Source organism: Nuphar pumila, chromosome 10 (assembly GCF_984573655.1).
Source record: "Nuphar pumila chromosome 10, dmNupPumi1.hap1.1, whole genome shotgun sequence".
Classification (NCBI taxonomy): domain Eukaryota; kingdom Viridiplantae; phylum Streptophyta; class Magnoliopsida; order Nymphaeales; family Nymphaeaceae; genus Nuphar; species Nuphar pumila.
This window is the reverse complement of record NC_143258.1, coordinates 119,159,659-119,185,343: the sequence shown is the minus strand read 5'-3', so window position 1 is coordinate 119,185,343 and position 25,685 is coordinate 119,159,659. Positions and strand designations below refer to the sequence as shown.

Here is a 25,685-nt window from a genome sequence, read left to right as displayed (position 1 = left end):
CTGCTGTGACACCCAAGCAAAGGACCTCTTTAAGCCTGCAGGAAGAATGAATACATAAAGACTACACAAAGAAAACAATTTATTTGCCTAACAGAAAAAACAACATTCAATTGGAAAGAAAAACAGTCCATTTGCATGATAGAAACACATCAAAGAAATTTTGCTCCTGTTGAATGAAAACCAAAAGACGTGTTCAATCAGCAAGTAAACCATCTCGTACGCCTTATGAATGGCCAACATTTCATGTTCTGGTTATTATACAGTGTAGATATAAATGTCATGACCCAACACCCACCACAAGATTACAACAACATTTCAGAGAATTAAATCCCTTTCCTCACCATCTTGATTTAGTACTCTCATACTTGCTGGCTAATCATCATTTTCCTTTCTGAACATTCTCAGGCAAAGTCTTGACACTACGCATCAAATAGTGCATAGTGCCAAAACTTCAGTTATTGAAGATGTGCTCTCCCATGATATTCGTTTTAGACAATGTTTTGGTAGCAAAAAGGAGCAAAACAAATTAACTAGCTGCATACCAATACTAATCAACACAGATTTAAAAAAAAGTGTTTATGATTCAAATGCCAGAGAATCAACATTACCCGAAGAAGTCCAGAACTTCTGCCACTTGATCAGCCAACTCATCCACAATAGGCACAGGAACATCAGAAGACATAGAAGCAGCTCCCAACTGCAAAACTCTTAAGCAAAGGTGACGAGTGTAAGCACTTCAGCCATAACCCAAACTTTTACTTCAATTCAAAAGCACACAATAGTAATATAGAAGAAATCCAAGTATCAATGTATCATCAATACCGACCTCGTGCCCAGGTGCATCAATGTGGTAGATGCAAAAATTGTGGAGCAACAAAGCGGCTGCCTCCGGACAGAAGAACAGGCCTTGGAAACAAGACATGTCTGCCAAGATTTTGAATAGATATTCTTAAACAAGCAATTACATTTTGTAAGTAATTAAGGAAAACAATGAAGAAGATCAATCACTCAGAAAACACAACAAAAAGATTAAGGCCGAGTAATCCAAGTTGTTGCCGAAAACATTGTATAATGAAATACAAATTCCTCCCCCATAGAAAGGACTAATCCAGTATATTATCGATAAAGAGCACCCAGTAGAGTGGTTCAAAAACAAGATCTAAATTGAGTCACCGAGTGACATAAAATGAGATTACATGATAGGATCTGATTCATAGAGGGGTCGATCCTACCAGATCTGGGCATGCGTAACGAGGAAAGGCACAGGCAAGGGCATGCGGCAGGGAGCTGGCGCACAGCTGAAAGGGGCACAGCACATGGGAGGCCTAGGCGACCTGCAGTGTGCAGCTAGGCCAGGGACGCAGCGTCCAGGTGTGCAGGGCCATGTCCTAGGCAGGCGGACATGGCAAGTGATCAAATGTATTTTGACGTCATCGGATCTGGATCAGATCCAGATCTGTGCATCTTATTATTCTTAGAGTGTTTTCTTTATGTAATGGCATTTCTGTTATTTGGTTGTATTTTAAACCTTTTGTAATATATGTTACATAAACAAGCATTAGGGCTAGCCATCTCTTTAGTGGATGCCGTTTTTTAGCATCTCTCTCTCTCTCTCTCTCTCTCTCTCTCTCTCTCTCTCTCTCTTCAGCTGAATACTAACTGTGGTGATTTCTTTCATGGTATCAGATCAGGACTTCGGTTTTGTTCCAAAAGGTATGCCCCTTTAGATCAAATATTGTTTTCTTCCTTTCTCTTCTAATCTGTCTTCTTTCTCCTCTTTTTCTTTATTGTCAGTCTTTCTTTACTGAGAGCAGATTATTCCTTGTTTTATTCATCCAATATTGTGGTTTTATATTTGGCGTCAATTCAAAAAAAAAAGTGTATTTGATGTCAAAATAGAGGTGGTTGCTTTCGAATATCCTAATCCAAACTCTAGTTCCAATATTCTTAATCTAAAAAAAAGGGGAGGGAAAAGCTTTTGTTCTCGCTACTTTTCCAGATTTCATTTTTCTAGAATCTTGTTTTATTATTGATATTTCTTTTCGGTTTCAATATTTCTCTCCATTGCTTCATATATTTTAGTTCAGCATATGCGTATTAGCAGCAGCATATTGATTTTTGCTGGTCTGTTGCAGGAATCAGACTGAGTCCGGAATCGCGCCCTTTTAAATTTTATATTATATTATGCATCTTACCTAATCCTTTTGTTGTGTTGCTGCATATTTTCTCTTAACTGAAATCTATTCTCTTCTTTCTTTAGCTTTCCTCTTTTATCCTTTCATATATTTTAAATGGATTCCTCTTCCTATGCTGGCCTCTCTTCAAATTTTTTGAGTCAGCTTGTCTATAAAAGACTTAATCACTCAAATTTTCTGACCTGGAAGAGACATATTGTTACTTTCATAAGGAGCCAAGATCTATTTAGGCATCTGGATGGATCAATTCCAGTTCCACCACAGTTCATTCCACAGGAATCAAAGGATGATAAAGGAGATGCTCTGATTACTTATGTTTCAAATCCTGAATTCACAACATGGATGAAGTGTGATCAGGCATTGGTTGCATATATTACTTCCACCCTATCTCAAAAAGTATTGATTTCAATTCCAGATGATTGTACTGCTAGCCAATTATGGAATACGCTTGCGCAAACCTATTCTCAGATTTCAGAGGCAAGACTTTTATTTTTAAAAAGGGAGTTTCAGACTCTTAAAAAGGGTTCTATGACAGTCATGAAATTTTTAAACAAGGTGAAATCAGTTACAGATCAACTTGCTATTGTTGGAAGTGATGTCTCTGACAAGGAAAAAGTGCAGCAAACTCTAAATGGACTGGGTCCATATTATCATGTTCTCTCTACTTCTTTATCAGTTCTAGTTGTGCTTCTGAACTTTGAGGATCTTCAAGCTAAACTTCTTCAATATGAAATGAGCATAAAATACTTGACGGAAGGCAATGAACATGCAGATTCTCATAATGTCTTGGCATCAGATATATCTCACAGTTTTGGGCATGAAGGTAATAGTCTTCAAGGTGGCAGAGGTCGACGTCGTTATGGTCAAGGAGGTCGTGGTATTCTTCCTACTCTAACTACACCAGGATTTTTCAATACAGGGAATCAAAAAAGGGTATCTACATGTTTTCAGTGTAATAAGAAAGGACATGTGAAAGCTGACTGTTGGTTTAACCCTCAAAACAAAGGAAAGAATAATAAATTAGGAAACAAAAGAGAAGCTGATGGACAGAGATCTTCTGGAGATATGCAACAACTTTTGTTGTCGGCTTTATCTTAGATGAGTATTAAGCAAAATGAACAAGGTGAATGGTACGTGGATTCTAGAGCAGCCACTAATGTAACAAGAAATGTTGATAAGCTCTCGAATTTATCCTCTTATTTCAGAAGTGGTAGAATAGTCACGGGAGATGGAACACATCATCACATTTCTCATGTTGGAAGTGCACAAATTCCTTTGCCTAGTACCTCTCTTAATCTGTCCAATGTTCTTTTAGCTCCTAATATTAAAAAGAATATTGTTTTTGTATCTAAACTTATTGATGATACAAATTCTTCTGTTGAATTTACTCCCTCTGTGTATGTTAAGGATCTTCAAACGAAAGAGACATTCGCTGAAGAGGAGCGACGAAAAAACATGTACATCTTCAAGGAGGATCCAACTTCTCATTCTTCTTCTACCTTGAAGTCCTCTTTTTGAAGTTGACATCTCAAAGTCTCAAGTCTTGTCATAAAGATGTTTTTAGTCTTTTTTAATGTAATAAGCCAAATTTGTGGCACAGTCGGTTGGGTCATTGTAGCCATGGTTTCATTAAAAAACTTGTGTCAGAAAATTTGATTGCAAAGTCCTATTTACATTTTGTCTTAGATGTTAAAAAATATTCACGCTGTCAGTTATGTAAGAGTCATGTTCTTCCTTTTAATTTGGTTAATGAAAAAGCCTCAAAAGCTTTTGAAATTGTGTATTCTGATGTATGGGGGCCAGCTCCTGTATGTTCTTCATCTGGAAGTCAATATTATGTTTTATTCATTGACAGTTATTCTCGTTTCACCTGGATATATTTCATGAAACATAAGTCCGAAGTTTTTAGATTGTTTCAAGACTTTTGTACCCTTGTTAAGAATCGTTTCTCTTCCAATGTTGTGCATTTCTAATGTGACGGTGGAGGTGAATATTCTTCAAATGACTGTTGATTTTCTTCAAAATAATGGGATAAGTAGGCATGTGTCTTGTCTACACACTCCTCAACAGAATGGAGTGGCCGAAAGAAAACATTGATATATCGTTGAAAGTGCCATGAGTATACTTCATGATAGTATCATTCCTATTAATTTTTGGACAGAAGCCTTTCATACTGTTGTATATGTGATTAACCGTCTTCCCATGGGAATTTTAGAAGACAAGTCCCCATATTTTACCCTTCTTGGAAAGCATCCTGTTTATAACAACTTGCACACCTTTGGTTGTGTTTGTTATATTTATATTAACAAATCTCTGAGGAATAAATTTTAGAATAAAACTGTGAAGTGCAAGTTTGTTGGATGTGCAGATAATTATAAGGGATACAGATGTTATGATCCGATGACCAAGCGTATCAAGATTTCCAGAAATGTTGTCTTTAATGAACAGAATTTTGAGAGCATGTCATTAGTCCGAGAACATAACTCATCTCAAAATGTTGAAGTTTATGATCCCTTGTTAAGTGCTTAACTGTTTGAGAGTGAAAAGATATCTTGTTTGCCATTCTATGAAGAATTGAATTCAAATGAACAATGTCTCAAACCTTCACATCCTTCTGAAAATGAAGTGCCTGGAGAATTCCAGAGATTTTCTGGTCAAGTTTATGTCAGAAGGGCAAGAGATAATGTCACGGACAATGTTGAGCAGGGTATGAGTCCACCTTCTTTGAGAAGATCGAAAAGGGTACATTATCCTATTTAAAGATGGGTCTACTATGATAATTTTTCTATGGATTTTCAGTTATTCATGTCTCAAGTAGAGAAGCATGATGAACATGTTAACTTTCATCAAGTTATTAAATCGTGTAAATGGATAGAGGCTATGAATGAGGAAATGAAAGCTCTTCATGAATGTTAAACTTGAAAAATTGTTCTTAGACCTGAAAAGAAAAATGTTGTTGGATGCAAATAGGTTTATAAGATTAAGTATAAACCTGATGGATGTATTGAAAGATATAAAGCAATACTTGTGGCATGCAGTTTCACACAAGAATATGGACAAGACTATGATGAAACTTTCAGTCTCATTGTTAAGATGGGAACAATACGGGTTGTTATATCTCTGGTTGTTGATTAGGGTTGGCAGTTAAGTCAGCTTGATGTTAAAAATGTCTTTTTACATGGAGATTTGAAAGAGGAAGTTTTCATGGAGCAACCTCCTAGATATACTACTGAAAGAGAATCCAAGGATTATGTTTGTAAGCTGAAAAGAGCTCTTTATAGATTAAAGCAATGCTCTTGTTCTTGGTTTGAGAGTTTTTCTCTCAAATTTCAAAACTATGGTTTTCGCAAATGCTCTCTTCATTTTCAAGGATAAAGATGTCACTACTCTTTTACTTATCTATGTTGATGACATAATTCTTATAGACAATTCTAACAGTCTATACAGATTGTAAAAAAACTATTGATGCAAAATTTCAAGATGAAAGATCTTGGTGACTTAAGGTATTTTCGCAAGGTTGAGGTGGATAGAAGAGATGATGTTTTAACTCTTACTCAACATAAATATACTCTTGATCTTTTGAGTTGTAAACCCCTGAAAACACCTTGTATTCTCCATCAAAAACTAAGTTCTAATGATGGAGACTTATATGATGATCCGACCAAATATCGGAGTATCGTTGGAATGCTTCAGTATCTCACTTTTACCAAGTCAAACATCATATATTCTGTTAATCAAGTTTCTCAATTCATCCATGAACCAAGAACAGGTCATGTTGAAGCTGTGAAAAGAATTTTAAGATTTTTGAAATGAACTATTGGTGATGGTCTTCTTTATCAAAGAAATTGGATTGACAATAAGGAACATGAGATCATCACTTATACTGATGCAGATTGGGTTGGGGATCCGGATGAAAGGCGATCTGTTTCTAGATATTATATATTTAATGAAAAAAATTTGGTGTCATGGAGTAACAGGAAACAAAGAGTCATTGCCAGGTCCAATAATGAAGTTGAATATAGGTCTATGGCAGTTAGGACAGCTGAAGCTACATGGGTCAGACATCTTCTTGCAGATCTTGGAGAAGGAATCTCACAATCATTTTTGATGTATGATAATCAGAGTGTGTCGTACAAAGCATATTGAGATAGATCAACATTTTATCAGACAGAAGATTGAAGACAAAGAGATTGAGTCTCATCACATTCGTACAGAAAGCCAAGTTGCAGATTTGTTCACCAAAGGCCTAACAAAGCATCAATTTTGGTTCTTAAAGAACAAGTTGTCCATGGTCCATGACTGTGCACAACTTGAGGGAGGGTGATAAAATGTGTTTTGACATCATTGGATCTGGATCAGATCCAGATCCGTGCATCTTATTATTCTTAGAGTGTTTTCTTTATGTAATGGCATTTCTGTTATTTGGTTGTATTTTAAATCCTTTGTAATATATGTTACATAATAAAGCATTAGGGCTAGCCATCTCTTTAGTGGCTGCCATTTTTTAGCATCTCTCTCTCTCTCTCTTTCAACTGAATACTAACTGTGGTGATTTCTTTCAACAAGGGCAAGAAGATGGGCAGGGCGCTGACACGGTAACACAGGGAGGTGCAGGAGGGGTCAAATCCCAGGCAGAGGGTTCGACCAACAGGAAACCAGCAAAGAAAGGCAACAGTGCCTCTCCTTGTTGGACGTGGATCACGAGGCAAATGCGGTTGGACCGAAGGCGCAGCTGGAAGGGAGATTAGTCAATCCTGACTAGCCGGCTGTGGAGGATGGATGGTCACGTGAGGGAGGAGAGTCTTTCCCTCAAGGCACAAAAACACACAGAACACCAGGAACGAACTTGGGAGAAATCTCACATAAATTCCTTGAAAATTAACTAAAGCAAGGACACATATTTATAGAGTCTACGTAAGGACAGAAAGGGAAAAGAAAGCATAAAGTCCTATGCTAAATGGGATTCCTAGGGGGCGTCCCACCATAGTCCAAATCCTGGAAAGATGCCAGGTTGGCCAGAGTCCCAATTCTGGAAGGATCCCAAGCTGGGCAAGATTTCGAAGATGGGTCCTGGAGTTGGGAAGCAATTACAGGACGGATCGTGGGGTGGATCCATAGTAGGGGCGGATCCTGGTGAGGGCCCGTAACAATCCACCCTCTCAAATTCACCTTGACCCCAAGGCAAGAGCTCTCTGAAAACTATTGTCACAACTGATCTTTATCATCTCCAGAGTCAAACACTAGGCGCAGGGTTTCCCCATATGTCGAGATCATCTCCTTCACTAGACGCTCAATCTTCAACTTCTACGTGTGTGTATATTTGTAGGGTCTAACATTAGCTGGTTTGGCCCTCAACTCTATCGGGATCGCATGGTCATGTGTCGAAGAGGGCGATAGGCCCTTGGGCTCATCGAACACTGTCTCAGACTCTTGGAGCAAGAACTCCAAATCGTTTTGTGTCTCAATTGGGGTTGTGGGCATCCCACCCATTGTCATTATCACAAACATATGCGACACACCCTCCCAGATCACCTTGGTGAGTTGTTTAGGCTCCGTCAGAGAAGCAAGTGTCCATGAAGGGGCTCAAATCGATACCTGATGGCCTCCGTAATCAAACTCCATAATTTTGTCCATGAAGTTCCACTAGATAGAACCCAAGGATTGGAGTCACTGCATTCCTAAAACCACGTTTGTACCCTTAATCGGCATTATGTACATATCTGTGGTCAGGATAGTTCCCTGGATCTCCAGATGGATTTCAGGACATAGAGCGATACATCTGAGTTTGCTAGTGTTCCCGACTACTACCTCGAAGGGCTATTAAGGGGTAGTCGTGCACTTGGCTCGTGTAGCCGTCTAAGCACACACGAAATTGTGTGTCAATTCGGTATCAATCAACACTGAAATCACCAACAGGCCGATTCAAATCGATACCCTCATTGTCTGGGCACTTCCATGTTGGCTAATACATGATACGATATCTCTGAAACATCCTCTGCAGAATCTGACAATTTGGTGTCACTGATCTCTTCCTCAGCCTCGCTATCGTACAAGTACATGTTCAGAACCTTGCACTTGTGGTCTGGTTCCCAAACCTCATCGCAGTTATAGCAGAGGCCTTTCTTCCAGTGCTCTGTCATCGCTTCACAGGAGGGTCGCTTAACTTAAACTCCAGGGCGCGCTTCCGACGTACGTGCCGACTGTGCTGGGTGATCAAGGGCCCTTTTTGAAGACCCGAGAAGCACAATCTCCTGTGTGGGAGAAACTTGGTCTTGCCAGAGGATGAATTCCCTTGGGTCATGTATCTTTGGGTGGACGTGTTAAAATACATGTATCTATACATATATATATATATATATATAAATACATCATAATACCCGATAGGGGTATTATGGTCTTTTCACAAGTATCTGATAGGGGTACTTGTTTTTCTTTTTTCTTTTTCTGTATTTATTTTAGTTTTTTCCTTTTTTATTTTTTTATTTTTTTATTTTTTTATTTTTTATTTTTTTAAGCCATTTAAGGGGCCCCACCATAGAGTTGTGATCGTTGGGGGGGGGGGCAACGACTCCATGGGAGCCCCCTTTTGGCTCTCCTTTTGAGGCCATGTGGCCTTCCTTCCTCTCCTATTCCTTTTGTATAAATAGGGGTGAACCCCTTTGTATTTGATCATTCTTGAGAGCTCTATCTCTTTTCAATAAAGAGACTTTTATTTTATTTTTTTTGTATTTATTGTCCCTTTGTGGACTTGGCTATTGTTTGTTCATAGTAGGACATTGTAAGTGCTTATAGCACTCTTTGTATTTCCGCATATCTCATTACATGGTATCAGAGCCATCCGATTCTTCCAAGGTGAAATCTTATCTCTCTCTCCACTTTTACAACATTCTCTTATTGAAGCAATGGAGACCAAGATCGACCTATCATTCAAGCTCAATGGAAAAAATTACATGATGTGGGCATCCGCAATGGAAAATAATCTCAAAGGGAAGAAGCTGTGGGGTTATGTAATGGGGATCGTTCTGGAACCTCAACTTAAGCTCACAAAGATGGAAGGAGGTCAAGAAAAAGCTCTTGAGGGAGATACCTCAAAGCAATAGAAGACCATCAACGGCAAGTGGAAGATTGGGAAAGCAACCATGCAAAAATCCTAGCATGGTTTATGAATAATGTTGAACTTAAGGTACGTGCAAATATTGCAAAATTTTGCCGAGCCAATAAAGCTTGATTTTTTATAAAGGGTATGTATACTCAAAAAGATCTTGCAAGAGCCTATTTCTTGCAAGAGAAAGGTAGAACTACAAAACAAAGGGATATGAGCATCCAAGATTACTATAGTGCTCTAAACCCTTTGTAGGATGAATTGGCTCTTTTAGAGCCTAAATGGGTGGCTATGGAGGATGTTAAGCTTAGACAAAAATAAATGGAACAAGATAGATTGTTTTAATTTTTATTTGGGCTTCGTCCCGAATTTGAACAAGTGAGATCCTCACTCCTTCATAGATCCACTCTTCCTCCATTAGAGGATGTCATTGCCGAAATTACTCAAGAAGAGACTCGGCATGGCATGAATAAAAGCGTGGATGATATTCTTGTCATATCTAAACCCGACAATCATGTTAAAACCTACAAGCCACTTCATTTTAAAAAACAAGGGAATGGTGGAAGGAAGATGATTATATGTCATCATTGTTATGAGTCGAGACATATCAAACCCGCATGCCCAAAATTAAATGGAACCTTCAAGCCTAAGGTGGCTTCCGTTGAGGAATCCTCTACTAAAGAAGATGAATGCAAAAACGGGGATCTCAAAGACACTCTTGGTCAAATATCCTTGGCTCTCCAACAAATCCTAAATGCTACTTTCTCCACCTCCGGTGCCGCCATTGCCGTTTCATCTCCTCCCGGTACGTATTCTTGGATTTTAGATTCTGAAACATCTTTTCACATGACTCCATGAAAATGCTTTAAACAACGTATGTACCAATTCAAAAACATCTTGTGTTTCTACGGCCGATGGAACCTTTCTCAAAATAAATGGCATTAGAACTCTAGATCCTAAAAATCTTCAAAACTTTTTTATTCCAAAAGAAAGAATAGTTCTTAAACTAAATCTCAACCTTTTTTTCGTTTCCCAAATTGCCGACCATGGATGTGAAATATCTTTCTCATCTCAAGGGTGTTTTGTGCAGGATCTTCAGTCAAGGAAGCGGATTGAGCAATGTCATAAAAAGGGAGATCTTTACTACATGGATCACTTGATACTCTCTACGAAATCTTTTTGTACTTATATCTAAGATAAAAGTGTTGAAACTTGACATAAAAGACTTGGACATCCAAGTTATTCTAAAATGTATCTTTTTTTTTTTTTAAACAAGTTTTGCAAAGAAAAAGATATCCATTGCAAAGATTGTATTTTTGAAAAGATGAAGTCTACTCCATTTCATACAAAAACCTTTATTTCAACTAGACCTTTTGAATTGGTGCATTCCGATGTATGGGGACCATCTCCGGTTCTATCTAAAGGTGGTTATTCATATTATGTAACCTTTATTGATGATTATATTAGATATGTACGGATTTATTTTCTTAACCTTAAATCGAAAGTTTTTACCTTTTTTAAAGAATTTTGTGTAAAAATTAAAAATCAATTTCAAAGTCACATATCCATTCTTAGATCTGACTCCAGAGGAGAATACTTATCAAATGAATTTCAAACATATTTAAAACAATATGGCATTTGTCATTAAAGATCATGTCCAAGAACTCCACAACAAAACGGTCTAGCAGAAAGAAAACATAGGCATATCCTAGAAACCACTAGATCATTACTTATCTCTAAAAATATTCTTAAAAATTTTTTGGCCGAAGCCGTGTTAACCTCCACCTACTTAATCAATCGAATGTCGTCCTCAAAATTAAATAATATCTCTCCTTATGAAAAACTTTTTCAAATTTTACCCGATTACAATTGTCTTCGTATTTTTTGATATAAATGCTTTGTTCTTTTACATAAAAGAGATAAACTATCACCAAAAGCAATTGAATATGTGTTTTGGGGATATGGTGAAAATCAAAAGGGTTATAGATGTTTTGATTATAAAAACAATAAGTTATATGTCTCGAAAGATGTGACATTCTTAGAAGATGAGAACGAATTTGAAATCTTAGACAAACAAAATGAAATTGAATATATGTTTTTAAATGATCTTTTAGAAGATACAAATGATGAATCTTTAAGTCATTCAGAAATATTAGAAAACACACATAATAGTAAAGACACACATAATATTGAAATATCACTAACTTATAGTGACAATCTACATGTTTACACCCAGCGTGAGCAAGAGAAACCTATTAATGCTTTAAAAAATTTCTTGCGGCTTAATGAACCTCTAGAAGAAACTTCCCTTAGGCACTCCCCTCTAGAGAATCTATTCCACCTAATAGGTTTGTTTCACATGAATCTCTCTCACCAAATTATAGAGCTTGTTTAATAGCCTTATATTCATATTATGAGTTTTCTCATTATAATTAAGCAAAAAATATATCACATTGGATTGAAGCAATGAGGGTAGAATTAGATGCCTTAAAGAAGGCTAAAACTTGGGAATTGGTTCAACTTCCTCCAAATAAAAAAGCCATTGGTTGCCGTTGGGTTTACAAAGTAAAGACAAAAAGGGATGGTTCCTTAGAACGATATAAACAAGATTAGTAGCTAAGAGATACTCACAAGAATACGACATTGATTATGAGAAGACATTTGCTCCTGTTGCTCGAACGACTAGTGTTTGAACTCTAATTGTTGTGGCATCATTTAAGAAATGGCTTATATTTCAACTAGATGTTAAAAATGCCTTTCTTAATGGTCAACTAAATGAAGAAGTATATATAGACCTATGTCACATGGGTGCGGGTGCGGGTGCCACACGGGTGCGGCGCAATTCCAAAAAATTTGGACACTGGGACTCGGCTATATATAAATATATATATTTTAAATATATATAATTATATATATAACAATAAATTAACACATAAAGATTGTAAATTTTAAAGCAAAAACAAAAAAGCAATTCTTAACAACACAAACTTACCAAAATATAACACATAAAGAAGCTTGTGAGTGTGATAAACAACAAAACTTATCATAAATTTGTCTCAGCGTCTGAATTAGAGGGAAGAACAGGATCGAGGTAGTTCATGTTGAGAGTATGTAAATTATGTTCTCCCTCCAAGTCAAAATCTTCTGGATTTACATCTCAATTCTTGGATGGTCCACAACTGCATCAAAAAATGACTATATTAGTATCTAACTTAAAACTTTGAATACAAAGAAAAAAAAGTACCAATACTCTTCTTTGGTGCGGCGAGAAATTAATCGTAGATTTGAGTGAACATAAACCAAATCCTCTGCTCTTTTACTAGTGAGTTTGTTTCTTTTAATGTTGTGAATTTGAGCATATGTACTCCAATTTCTTTCACAACAAGATGATGTAGCAGGTTGGGATAACAACTTCATTGCAAGACGTTGCAGATTTGGTCTCTGATCCATATGTGGTCCATCAATTAAGAGGATCTTCCTCATCCCTTGCCACAAGTGCGGCTAAAGAATCAAATCTCTCTGTAGAAAACTTGTCAAACTCACTATTTACAACCTTAAACATGTGAGGATCATTAAAAAGTCTTCCTAAATATATCACTTTATTTCTTGATATCTCAGGATCTTCATTTGGAGAAACACGACCAACACCTGTTGTCAACCATTTTTTTGCATAGTATTTTGGATTGAGAGAGTGTGTCATGCAATGCAAAGGTGTATTGCTTTTATCCCATCTTCTCACTAAAAATGAATGTACATGATTGTAAAATTCAGAATCATCAAGTGCAATATCTTTCTTCTCATGTTTAGAAATGATACTTTGAACTTTTTCAATCATATTGTCCCACATTTCATAAATTCTATGAAGCATGGGTACATCTCTGTCAACTTCTCTCAACATTTCTCAAATAGGCTCTGTAAATTCAACAAAATATGTAAATTTTATCCCACCAAAAATCATCACAGATGCATTTTTTGGTAGCTTGAGCCTTGACATCATCTTCAGTACGATAAAAATCTCAATCTTGATTAGCCACCAAAATCATCAATGTATTCTTGAGTTGCTTAGTTCTTTTTATCATAACAATGAGATAAGCAAAACGAGTTTCAACAACTTTCAGTAACTTGAGATTAGAATGCTTATTAAATATAGAAAGGGCATGATGATGGTTTACAACAAAATTTCTAATATTTCGAACATCATGCTCTATTTCTTCAATTCATAAGTGAAAGTGCAGTAGGATCGAGGCAACGAGCACTAGAGGGGGGGTGAATAGTTCTTTTAAAAATTGTCTGCGGAATATTGACGGATTTTGCAATTTGAAAAGCAAACACACAAAGAACACATAATTTATCCTGGTTCGGTCTTTCCCGACCTACATCCAGTCCCCAAGCAAAAACCCGCTTGAGATTTCCACTATCAACCTTGTGTAACTACAAGATCATACAGACCAAATCCGGTCTCACTTCCAGTAACACACCTACTGAAAGCAAACAACACCTTTAAACCAAGGAGTCCTTCCTTTTACAGAAAATAAGTAACAACTTATAATACAACCTATGAGCCCTTCTTTTGAATGCAAATGAGATGCACTTGGCTTTTGAGGTTGTTGAAATACTCTACTCACGAATTCACTATCTCTCAAAGGAATTTGAGTGAAAAACTGAAGTGAAAAATATCACGTGAGTGAGAAAATGAATATGAGTGAAAAGCAAAGAGTAATTGATTCAAATTGATTGAATTTAAGTTTTTTTTAGTGTAAAATGCACTCATATTTATAGTTGAAAGTTTTCATACGTTGAGGGTATGAAAGGGTGTCAAAACAATCCATTTTGAACGATCAAAACGTTTGAAAAATGAAAAGACACGCCTTTTTGAAGTTTCAGGAAAAACGACAAAATTAGTCGACTGGAACAGTAGTTAGTCGACTAATAGTTAGTTATTAGTAGACTGACAGTTATCGTCGGTCGACTGATCTGTTTATCGAGCCGTTTGAAAATCTGAAGATTTGAAACTTAGTCAACTAGAGATAAAATTAGTCGACTGATAATATCATCAGTAGACTGACAAACCTTTCAGTCGACTGCTGCTAAAATCTTCTGAAAAACATACATTCTGTCCGGTCGACTGATAAAAGCATTAGTCGACTGCTGCTAAATTTTCAAAAAACACATGTTCTGTCCAGTCGACTGATAAAGTCATTAGTCGGCTGCTGCTAAATATTCCAGAAAACAGACATTCTGTCCAGTCGACTGATAAAACCTTCGGTCGACAAATTTGACAAAAATGACTTTTTAGAAAATATGACGCGAAAGGATTAGTCGACTGGTGAATCTATTGGTCGACTAATAAACATGAAAATTTAAGAAAAGAGTTTTTTAAAAAGATTTTCATGAAGGGTTCTTTTAGAAAAAAAATTCTAAAGACTTTTTAGGTAAAATGCAACCTAAATATGCACTCTAAGTAAGGCTCTTACAAGAATCTACGACTTTTAATGAATTTAACATTTGCACACTAGTCTTCAAAGATTCTTCATCGAATTCTTCAATTTCTTCATTGTCTTAGCTGAAATGCAGTTGATTTCACTTGCTCATCATCAAAACCTTGTACTTGAAGTATTATGTACGACTTTAGTGTCGTAACAATAAGCACATTTCATGTGCATGTGGATCATCTTTTGATGGATTGCATATACTCTTATGTGCCAAATTTAAATTGTGTGTTGCACAAGAAGTCCAAAAAATATGTGAAAATGTATCTTCACTTGCCAAATTCATTCCTGCACGACTGCAAACTAGAGCATTGTCAGTAATGATTTGCACCACACTTTCTTCACCCACTTCTTTTATCACTTCGACAAATAATCTCTTTAAATACTCAGCATCTTTATACTCTCCAAATGCATTAACAGTCTTCAAAAAGATTGACCCATTAAGTGAGTAAGTAATGAAGTTTATCAGTGGTCGCCTTTGTATATCAGTCCACCCATCAGAAACAATCGACACTCCATGTCGTTTCCATGCAAATTTTGGGTCTCTAACAAGTCTTCAAAATTCTATTTTTTTCCTCTACAAAAATGATTGTTCTTAGTTTTTCTGAACTAGGAGGCACATAACCACTCAAATTGCAATTAGCCAAAGATGTAATCATATCTTTCTAGTATGGACTTCTAGCTACATTAAAAGGAATTGAGCTTGAGTAAAAGAATCGACCAATCTTTTTATCAATTTCTGCTCTTGCTATGTTTTTGAATGACGCTTGTATTGTTTTATTGTTTTCCATCTTTCTTTTCTTTAAAAGCTCTTCTTGTATATCACTAGCAGTAGGAAAAGATAAATTAATCGAATCGCTTCTCATCTCTGCAATTTTCTTCTTTTCAACTTCCTCTTGTTCTTTTTTTAATTGTTTAACATGTCTTTATCAACCCCAGAACATGCCCTAATTCCTTGACCACGAATATGCAAAAGATGTGCTTTCACACGCGTATAAGAACCTGTGAAAACAGTCTTACATAGATTACAATGAAACTGCACATTCCCACCACCACCACCACTACTAGCTTTTACCCCTTTTGTCACAAGCCTCCAAAGTGGTTGAGAAACTTCTAATTCAGGGTTAGAACTTGAACCAAATGTATTGACACTACCACTAGAACTCGCCATTATATCTGAAAAGTGAAAAGAAAATAAGTAAATAAAATAAAGTTAATAAACACTTCAAAATAATAGTAATAGGAGCTCCAGGTTCGTTCCCCCTGTGCAAATCAGGTTCAAACCAGGTTCGAGATAGGCGGCCTACCCCCTATCTAACGTAAAAAGGAGGGGCAGGGCAAGCCCCTGCTGAACCTTATCCGTGCCAGGGGCTTCGCCCTTGCCAAAAAGCCAAAGGCAGCAGGGGTAACGAGGAGGGGCTCGGCCCCTCCTCGTTTCCCTTCTGTCCGGCATGGCAAGGCTCGGCCTATCAGTCGAGCCCCCTCCTTCTCCCACTCCTTACCCCCGCCGAACAAAAGGAAAATGAGGAGGGGCTCGGCCCCTCCTCGTTTCCCCTGTTGTTCAGCGGGGCAAGGATCAGACTATCAGTCGAGCCCCCTCATTCCCCCACTCCTACTTCTTACCCCTGTGATAAAAGGGAAACGAGGAGGGGTTGAGCCCCTCCTCTATGAATCGGAGGCACAGGGAGGAGGGGTCGAGCCCCTCTTCTGCGAGCAGAGGGTGCAGGGAGGGGGGGTGAGCCCCTCTTCTGCGAGCAGAGGGTACGAGGGGAGGGGTCTGCCTGACATAAGTGAAACAAGGAGGGGCCAAGCCCCTCCTTTGTGAATAGGAGGCACAGAGAGGGGCCGAGCCCCTCTTCTGCGAACAGAGGGTGCAAGGAGGGAGGCTGCGAGCAGGGGAGGCTGCTAACTGAGGGTGCAGGAGGGTCGATTGACATGCCTGTTGAGTGTTGACGGAGGGGGAGACGGTGGCTTCCTGTGCGTACCGTCGCCGGAGTCTGGATCGCCGGCGTGGGTGTAGGAGAAAGCTGCAGGGGCTGAGGGAGAGAGGCAAAATCGAGAGGGTAAGCCCCTCCCCTTGTCGATAAACCCCTTTTAGGGTTCGACTGCAAAAGAAATTTGGATCTAGGTCGGGTCCGGACCGAACCCGACCCGGATCCAAAATGTAATTTAAAAATCAAAATGGACATTTTTGGACTCGGTCAAAGTTGACCGAGTCCAAAATGTGGACGGACTCGGCCTCGACTCGTTGACCGAGTCCGACTCGGCGTTGACCGAGTCCGAGTCCGCACCCGTGTCAGGGCGTGTCGACTCGAGTGCGGCACCTCCTTAGCCGAGTCCGTGTGACATAGATATAGACCCTCCTCCGGGAATTAAGCTTGAAAAAGGTCAAACTCTTAAATTATTAAAAGCTTTATATGGTTTCAAACAAGCCCCTAAAGCTTGGTATGATAGATTTAGTGCGATCATGATTAAGTTGGGATTTTGTTTTTGTTATACTAACATTGCTCTCTTTGTTAAAAGTGCAGGTAATAGTATTGTTATTCTTTTACTTTATGTTGATGATATGATCATCACAGGCAATAATGAAAGTGGTATTATTGATGTTAAAAATATGTTAAAAGATAACTTTTATATGTCTGATTTGGGTTTTCACAAATATTTTCTTGGCATTGAAGTTGCATACTCTCCTCGAGGGTGTATATTATCACAGATGAAGCGTGCTGCAGATATATGTTTCAAATCTGAAATTTCTGATGACAAAAAGGTGGAGACTCCAGAGGTTATCAACGCTAAACTACGGTTGGAGGATGGGGTTCTTTTGGATGATCCTACACCCTACAGATAACTCATTGGATCTCTCACCTATCTGACCATCACCAGGTCAGACATCGCTCACGTTGTTCACTCTACCAGCCAATTCCAGCATGGTCCTACAACTGTGCATATGAGTGTTGTGCTTCGGATTATTCGTTATATAAAAACACTATAACTAAAAGGCTATTTTTATCCTCACCCTTTTCATTAAATTTGCTTGCCTATACTGATGCTGACTGGGGAGGAAACCCAAATGATAAAATCTCAATGACTGTTTTCTGTGTCTTTTTAAAAGATTCGCTAATTGCTTAGAGATGCAAGAAACAGCAAAAAGTCTCCTTATCATCTACCAAGGTTGAATACAGGGCTATAGCAACTACTACAATGGAACTTGTGTGGCTTCGAAATCTTCTTCAAGATATGGGAGTTGAAATTTCCGGTGCTTTGAAGCTTTGCTGTGACAACAAAAGTGTCATCTACATTGCCAGCAATCACACATTCCATGAGCGGACCAAACATATAGAGATGGACTGCCACTAAGTTCGTGATGAGTATCTCCGTGGGACAGTTACACTGCCATACGTCACATCCGAATATCAGCTCGCAGACTTTTTTACTAAAGCACTTCCTGCTCCTCGCTTTTTGTTTCTCCTTGGTAAACTTTCGGTCATCTCCCCATAAAGTTTAAGGGGGGGGGTGTTAAAATACATGTATCTATACATATATATATGTATTTATTTAAATACACCATAATACCCAATAGGGGTATTATGGTCTTTTCACAAGTACCTGATAGGGGTACTTGTTTTTCTTTTTTTTATTTTTCTGTATTTATTTTAGTTTTTTCCTTTTTTATTTTTTTAAGCCATTTAAGGGGCCCCACCATAGAGTCATTGGGGCCCCCAACGACTCCATGGGAGCCCCCTTTTGGCTCTCCTTTTGAAGCCATATGGCCTCCCTTCCTCTCCTATTCCTTTTGTATAAATAGGGGTGAACCCCTTTGTATTTGATCATTCTTGAGAGCTCTCTCTCTTTTCAATAAAGAGACTTTTATTTTTTTTGTTGTGTATGTATTGTCCCTTTGTGGACTTCGCTATTGTTTGTCCATTGTAGGACATTGTGAGTGCTTATAGCACTCTTTGTATTTTCGCATATCTCATTACAGGACATCCCACCTAGTTGAGTCCAGCGCGAGTTCATCCGAAAGAGTTTCTCCTCGACCACGCATGCCAATTCGAAACTCTGCATCAGGGAGATAAGTCTCGCGGCCTGGACCTCGATTTGCAGGTCTGATTTTAGACCCGCAATGAAAGTCCTGATCAAAGACTCCTAAGACCATCACATGACGAGGTTGTTAAACCTATTGAACTTTTCCTAATAATCAATAATATTGCCTTGTTGATGAATCTTGGACAGCGCCACATGATAGTTGATGTAGGCAGATGGACCGAACTGGTTCACGAGAGCCCTTGAGAACGCCTCCCACGTAAGTGTGCCCAACTACGTCCCTAACAAGTGAAACCACCGGATGGCATCCTCTTCCAGGTAAATAAAGGCAAAGGCCACCCAGTCTTTCTCCAGTGTTCGAGCAATCTAAAAATATTGCTCGGCCCAGAACACCCAACTCGTCAGATTGAATCCAGCGAACTTGGGAAACTCCAGTCATGGCAGGCGAGTTTGGTAGGGGCCATTGGAAGACCTCGATGTTTGGCTACTCCCACTAGTTTCCCCATTACGGTCTTGATGACCGATCCGGCCTTGCATGGTATCCATGGTCATGAGTAGACGTTGGTAACGCTCATCTAACTTGCCATTGAGCGCTTTCACATGCATACTCAAAGTACCCATGTTGAGTTGAAACTCGGCTAATCTCGCATCTAATCATGCAGACTTCACCTTGAAATCATCATGGAGTTTGTCGAGTGTCTCTTGTGCCCTAGTCATACTTACAAAAACAAGAAGGGTTTGGGCCCTCGCTGCGGTACAAAAAAGAGTATGGTATGGTACGCTAGCGCCGCGTGCGCAATGATCGAGTAGGTGTGGGGCTCCCATACACAAGACAAACACGCCTTGGGACAACGTCGAACACCTAGGTTGGTCAGACCCTCCAAAAAGGCCTAGGTTGTACCAAGATACATATGAGGCTTGGTGCAGGCTAAGAAAAAATCATAGTTGGCAAACTCGTGACTCAGACTGGATAGCCCAACCCTTGACTCGCGAGTCAGCGGGTTGACTCGATAACTCGAACGAGTTAGGACATGAATTTTTTAATGTTAAGACATGGAAAAAATCAAACTCCAAACTGTGTAATCACTAAATTTAGTACATGACATCAATGACTAAGCTATATAAGTATTCTAACTATACATAATTGTTAATACTATGATTTAAAAATAGATGATTATTTATAAAAAAAAATATCCTTTTATAAGCATTATGCATTAAAACCTCGAAATGCATGACAAAAGACACATAAGTGGCATGCTGATCGGTGGTTCTGAATCGGTGACCCAGTTGGGGTCTGATCCGGGTTGACTCGGGTGATTCTTGAGTCAACTCGTCGGGTTTGCCAACTATGAAAAAATCAGCCTCACAACTACAAGGCCACCAGGACGGTCATCAGGCTCTTTGGAAACCTAAAAAATAATATGGGACACAAGGACTAAATCGAATCCTATTCAATATGGATCACCTAATCCTACGTATGGTAAAAAATCCAATGCAACAAATATGATATAGCTCAGAATTTCAGTAGACGTGTGAGAATATACATGAACGGACAGGGAAGGGCGTGGGGCCTTGTTGACCGTGTAGGATGTCGGTCGGCGTTGCTTGCCAGGAAGAAGATGCTCTCATACCAATTGATAGGATATGATTCCCAGAGGGGTCGATCCTACCAGATTCGGGCATGCGGAGCGAGGAAAGGCACAGGCAAGGCATGCGGCAGGGGACTGGCACACAGCTGAAACAGGCACAGCACGCGGAGGCCTGGGCGAGCTGCAGTGTGTGGCTAGGCCAAGGATGCAGCATCCAGTCGTGCAAGGCCGTGTCCTAGGCAGGCAGACACGGCAAGAGCAAGGGGGAGATGCGCATTAGTGTTCGGCGCTGACATGTAACGCAGGGATGTGCAGGAGGGACCGAATCCCAGGCAGGGGGTTCGACGGCAAAGAGAGGCAGCAGCGTCTCTCCTTGCTGGGCGCGGATCAAGAGGTGAATGTTGCTGGAGCAAAGGCACTGCTGGAAGGGAGGGAGATTTGTCAATCTCGACTGGACGGCTGTGGGATGGATGGTCACGTGAGTCTTTCTCTCAAGGAACAATCACACAAAGAACACTATGATCTAACTTGGGAGAAATCTCTCAGAAATTCATTCAAAATTAACTAAAGCAAAAAACACCTGTTTATAAAAAATCTATGTAAGGACAGAAAGGGAAAAGAAAGCATAAAGTCCTGTGCTAAATGGGATTCCTAGGGAGAGTCTCGCCAGAGTCCCAATCCTCGAAGGATCCCAGGCTGGCCGGGATTTCTAGGGTGGGTCCTGGAGCTGGGCGGCAATTGCGGGAATGATCGTGGGGCGGATCCGTGGCAGGGGCGGATCCTGAACATTACATCAACATGAATATTCATTTTCTAGCAGCAAATCACGTCCAACCATGACATAAATGATAGATATCCAACGAATGAGACCACTGATTAACAAACAAATGTTACATTTCCATGTCTCATCAGAGAAGTGAACAGTAAAGCAATCTGCAAATGTCCACTCGTGTAACAGGTTTTCATCCAATCCAACATACACTAAAAGCCATTTTCTCTCACTAAACCTTCAGCACATTAGACAAACAAAAACACCACAATCCTTACCCACCAACCATCAAAAACAGAATGACTACCATCATTAATAAACAGCTATAAAAGACCGTTTCAATCATGCCCACATGGAAAAGAAAAAAAAAAAACTACACTCATATTAGAATCAACACAAATCACAAATTCAAGAGAGACAGAGAGAGGGCTCACAATTGAGAGCTACGTCAGGGTAGGTGATGAGGGCGGGCTTCTCCTGGTCTCCACAGACAAACACGGAAATCGAACCAAGACGCGTCCGCACGAAGCATTCCTGCCCACCAAGAAACACCCACAAAAACCCCAACAAGATGTATCGTCTCTCACACATTTTCACTCGACAAAAATTGAAGAAAAAACAAAAGAATCAAAATGAGTCTCTATCTCTCTGTAGAAAACTACCTTGCCACCAAGAGGTATCGTCTCGATGTCTAGCGACACCGAGCCGATCGAATCAGTCATGGCGTATGGTTCCGATTCGCAATGGTGAGGAAGAACACCGCCCCTTCCTCTCTTCCTCCTTCCTTCCTTCCTTCTGCGATTTGCGTCTCTCTCTCTCTCTCTCTCTCTCTCTCTCTCTAGTTTCTCTCTCTATATCTAACACTGCACCCCACTTTTTGTGTTTCTCTCTCTTGGCTCTGACGGTAACCCGAGATCCTAACCATGGTTAACTCCAACGGTGCATTCTCTCTCTCTCTCTCTCTCTCTCTCTGCCAGCTGATCGCCGCCATATAGTGCTTGTTTATACCAATTTGGGCTTTTTAATTTTTTAATTTACTTGAATGCCCGTAACTAGGGATGCAAACGCGTGGGGCCCACTCGAGGTTTTCCTCGCTTCGCCGAAATTCGTCGTCGTCAAAAAAAAACTAGACTTGTTGGGGAGGATTAGTGTACGTCAATTTGATTTGGGGTGTCAACGGGTTTGGTTTGGTTTGAACTTAGGTGTAATCAGACTCAAACCAGACTTGAGATGATGATACCGGGTTTGGACTCAGGCTTAATCGGATCTATCATAAGAAAAATCATACCCAAATCTTATAAGGACTACATTAACCAGACCCAATCATACATGATAAAATAATATTTTTTATTATTTTTACATTGAAAATTTGTGGATCTTAATGGAAACTTGGGTTGGGCCTAGGGGTTTGGTGATAAATAAGAAGACCCGATTAGAATCCAGGTCAAACCTGAAGGGTCCGATTAATACATAGAGTCGGGTGTGGTTTGTGAAATTTTATACCAGACCCAGGCTCCGACCCGGATTCTAATAGGGTCTTCTTATTTATCACCAAACCCTGACCCTATAGGGTTTGATACGGGTTGAGTTAGGGTCAAAACACGACCCATTGACACCCCTAGTTAGGACGTTGCAACTTCAAAACCCAATGAAAGATTGTATAATTGGTACAGATAAAAATCACAAAACCATATTACTAGATCCGACCCATTTGCATCTCCACCTGTAACAGTTATCATTACTTCTTCCCAGGTTCGATTTTCACCGCTTGTGTGGGTGCCTTTCACTGGGAGATTCCGTAAGAGCTTGGGTGTCGGTGACCTCCCCCAAAGATGGCCTGCTACAAGGGCAATCTTCATCATTCCCTAAACAAAGATTGTTTTGTCCTTATCTTCAATATCAAAATCACCATATTTTCAGATACTTTGATTGAGAGGGAAAAAGATGAATGGGTCCTATTTGTTTAGGGTTAGGGTTGCTTTTGATCATCCTCTCCATCATCAAGCCTCATCTCTCCTATTCTGGACGGGCTTCACGAGCCAGACTCATTGATTTGGATGTAAAATAATCTAATTTGTATTTGTTAGGTCCTTATCTTCAATATCAAAAGCAAAAAAGCCAAATAGCATTCATGCATGACACATATGGTTCCAATTCCAATAAGTTTTTATGTGGGTCAAAATCCAATTCATTGAAAGTGCCTTTGAGAGTCTTAGATCATAGATCCGAGGATCTGACATGGCATGAGCAGCTTCTGATGTGGAATGGGACTTTTTTTTTTTTTTGCTAGTCCAAGGGAAAACCATCCTTCACTGACTACATATTAGCTGACCTCCTGTTGGTAAAACCATAGAGGTCCCCAAGACTATGGATAAGTATACTTAGCTTCCACTTTACGTTAAGAGATGCTCCTCATGGGTTTCAAACTTGTGATATCCCATGACAAGCCGCCCTACCAGATGAGTGAGCTGAGTGGGCATAAGACTTAAATTCATGGTTTTCAAACAATTTATCTCAAGTACTCACAAAGCTAAATGCACAATTCTAAGATAATACAATATAAAGCAAAATACAAGGTTCTCATGCTTAGGGTAGACAGAGGGGGGGGGGGGGGGGGGGGGGGGGCAACAGGGCCCAGCCTGCCTCACCCTGTTTGGACTGGGGATGGAGGACATGAAACTGGGATGGAGGCGGGGGATGGAGGTTAAAATCAAAACCCGTGTGGGGATGGACTTACGCTTTTCCCCGCTCTGCCCCGTCCCTGTCTCCAATCTCCACCCCGCCCCACTCTGATCCTTCTTTAGGGATGGCAGTGGACCGAGGGAAAACAAGGCCCCGCCCCGTTTGGACCAGGGATGGAGGACGTGAAACGGGGATGAAGGCGGGAATGGAAGTTAAAATCAAGACCCATGCAAGGATGGAGGCGGGGATGGAAGTTAAAATCAAAACCCGTGCAAAGATGGACGGCAGGATTTTGAGACGGGGTGGGGTTAGAGACCTTGTCCCCTGCCCCCGCCCCGATCCATTGATATCCCTGCTCATGCCCAACATGGGAGGAACGGACCAAAGATCCTCATTGTTGAAAACGAAGGACCTCCTCATATACAATACTTAGGGTTTGAGAATGGATGCAGTCAAATGAACCCTTAATGTTACTCTACCCATGGTTGGGGTCCATACCTGGACAAAATTGGATTAATAAGGTCACGTATCTAAACCCAGCTTAGGCCTATGTACCATTAGATGATGGGGTATTTTGGGTCTAGATTTTTAGCAAATAGGACCAAGGCTGTCCGCTATTGATGTCCAAACCTAGATCCTGATATGATGTGTGTTTTTTTTTTAAGGCAAGCTGGGGTTAGGCAGACCCCTACCAGCTATGCAATGATATCATGGGATTTGAACTTGAAACTTCCCAACACAAGGAGATGTGTACTAACCGCCATAGTGACAAACGTTTTTATCAGCAATTTCTCGTTTTTCAAAAACTCGTGAGAAATTGAAAAAAAATCATAAATCTCACATTTTTTTCAGCAAAATCTTGGCAATAAAAAAATAAATTAAAAAATATAAAATTTATTTTTATAAAAAAATATTGATAAAAATTATTTAAAAATAAAAATACATGATTTTTTTATGATAAATAGTTGTTTAAAACGTAAATATCACATTTAAATCACGGTATTTATGTTTTTTTCATAAATCTCACGATATTTTGAAAATCTCGCGAGAAATTATTGTTTTAAACTTTCAGGCAATTTATCACAATATTATCGTGAGATTTTCATAAATCTCGCGATATTTGTCACTGTGCTAACCGTTGCTACCAAACAAGGGGAGCCTCCATTGGTTTTATAAGGATGAATGACAAGATGCTGAATCTCAGTAGATCATGATAGCAAGGTTACTCTGCCACTTACATTACACCATCACATATTTAAGTCGTCTGCAAAGGATTCAGCCCACTGACCGAGAGGATGTCGGTTGGTGAGATCGAGATATGATGTTACCAGTAACAGTTGGCCATACTAATCCCTTCTTTAAACCAAGCGAATTCATCTTTGTCGAGCCTTATCCATAATATCCTTTAAAGAAACTCATATCCATTTCTAAGAGATAAAGCATGTCGGATTTGAATTTTGAAACAAGGAAATTAGAAAGGATGTATTAAAGGGAGAGCAAGCACTAATGAATTAAGAAGCAAATTACTTAGTAATGTCATTTGTTACAAGTTTTTCCTTTTCCTTTTTTTAATGGTGAGGATTAAGGGAAACTCCCCTCTTCCCCCACAAGAGCCCTAGGATGCAAAAGACACCTACCCACCAGCATGATTCTAAGGGTAATTAATAAGGGTTTCACCATCTTACCAAGCACCGCCCTAACCACTGCATGATCTCGGGCAAACTCATCATTTGTTATTGTCATTTTTTTTTATGATGTTGAAAGAACCCTCATCGAGAACTAGGTTACTTAATTAGGTTGCTTCCCCTGCAAGGT

General features: G+C 39.5%; 1 long non-coding RNA gene across 1 annotated transcript; it reads right to left on the bottom strand.

Moving 5' to 3' along the window:
- Positions 1 to 575: 575 nt before the first annotated feature.
- On the bottom strand, positions 576 to 21,722 carry LOC149828088 (uncharacterized). The gene is made up of 3 exons (XR_016434716.1): positions 21,623 to 21,722; positions 827 to 924; positions 576 to 697 (listed from the first exon to the last, which is right to left on the bottom strand). It is a non-coding gene; the product is annotated as an uncharacterized LOC149828088 (long non-coding RNA).
- Positions 21,723 to 25,685: the final 3,963 nt, after the last annotated feature.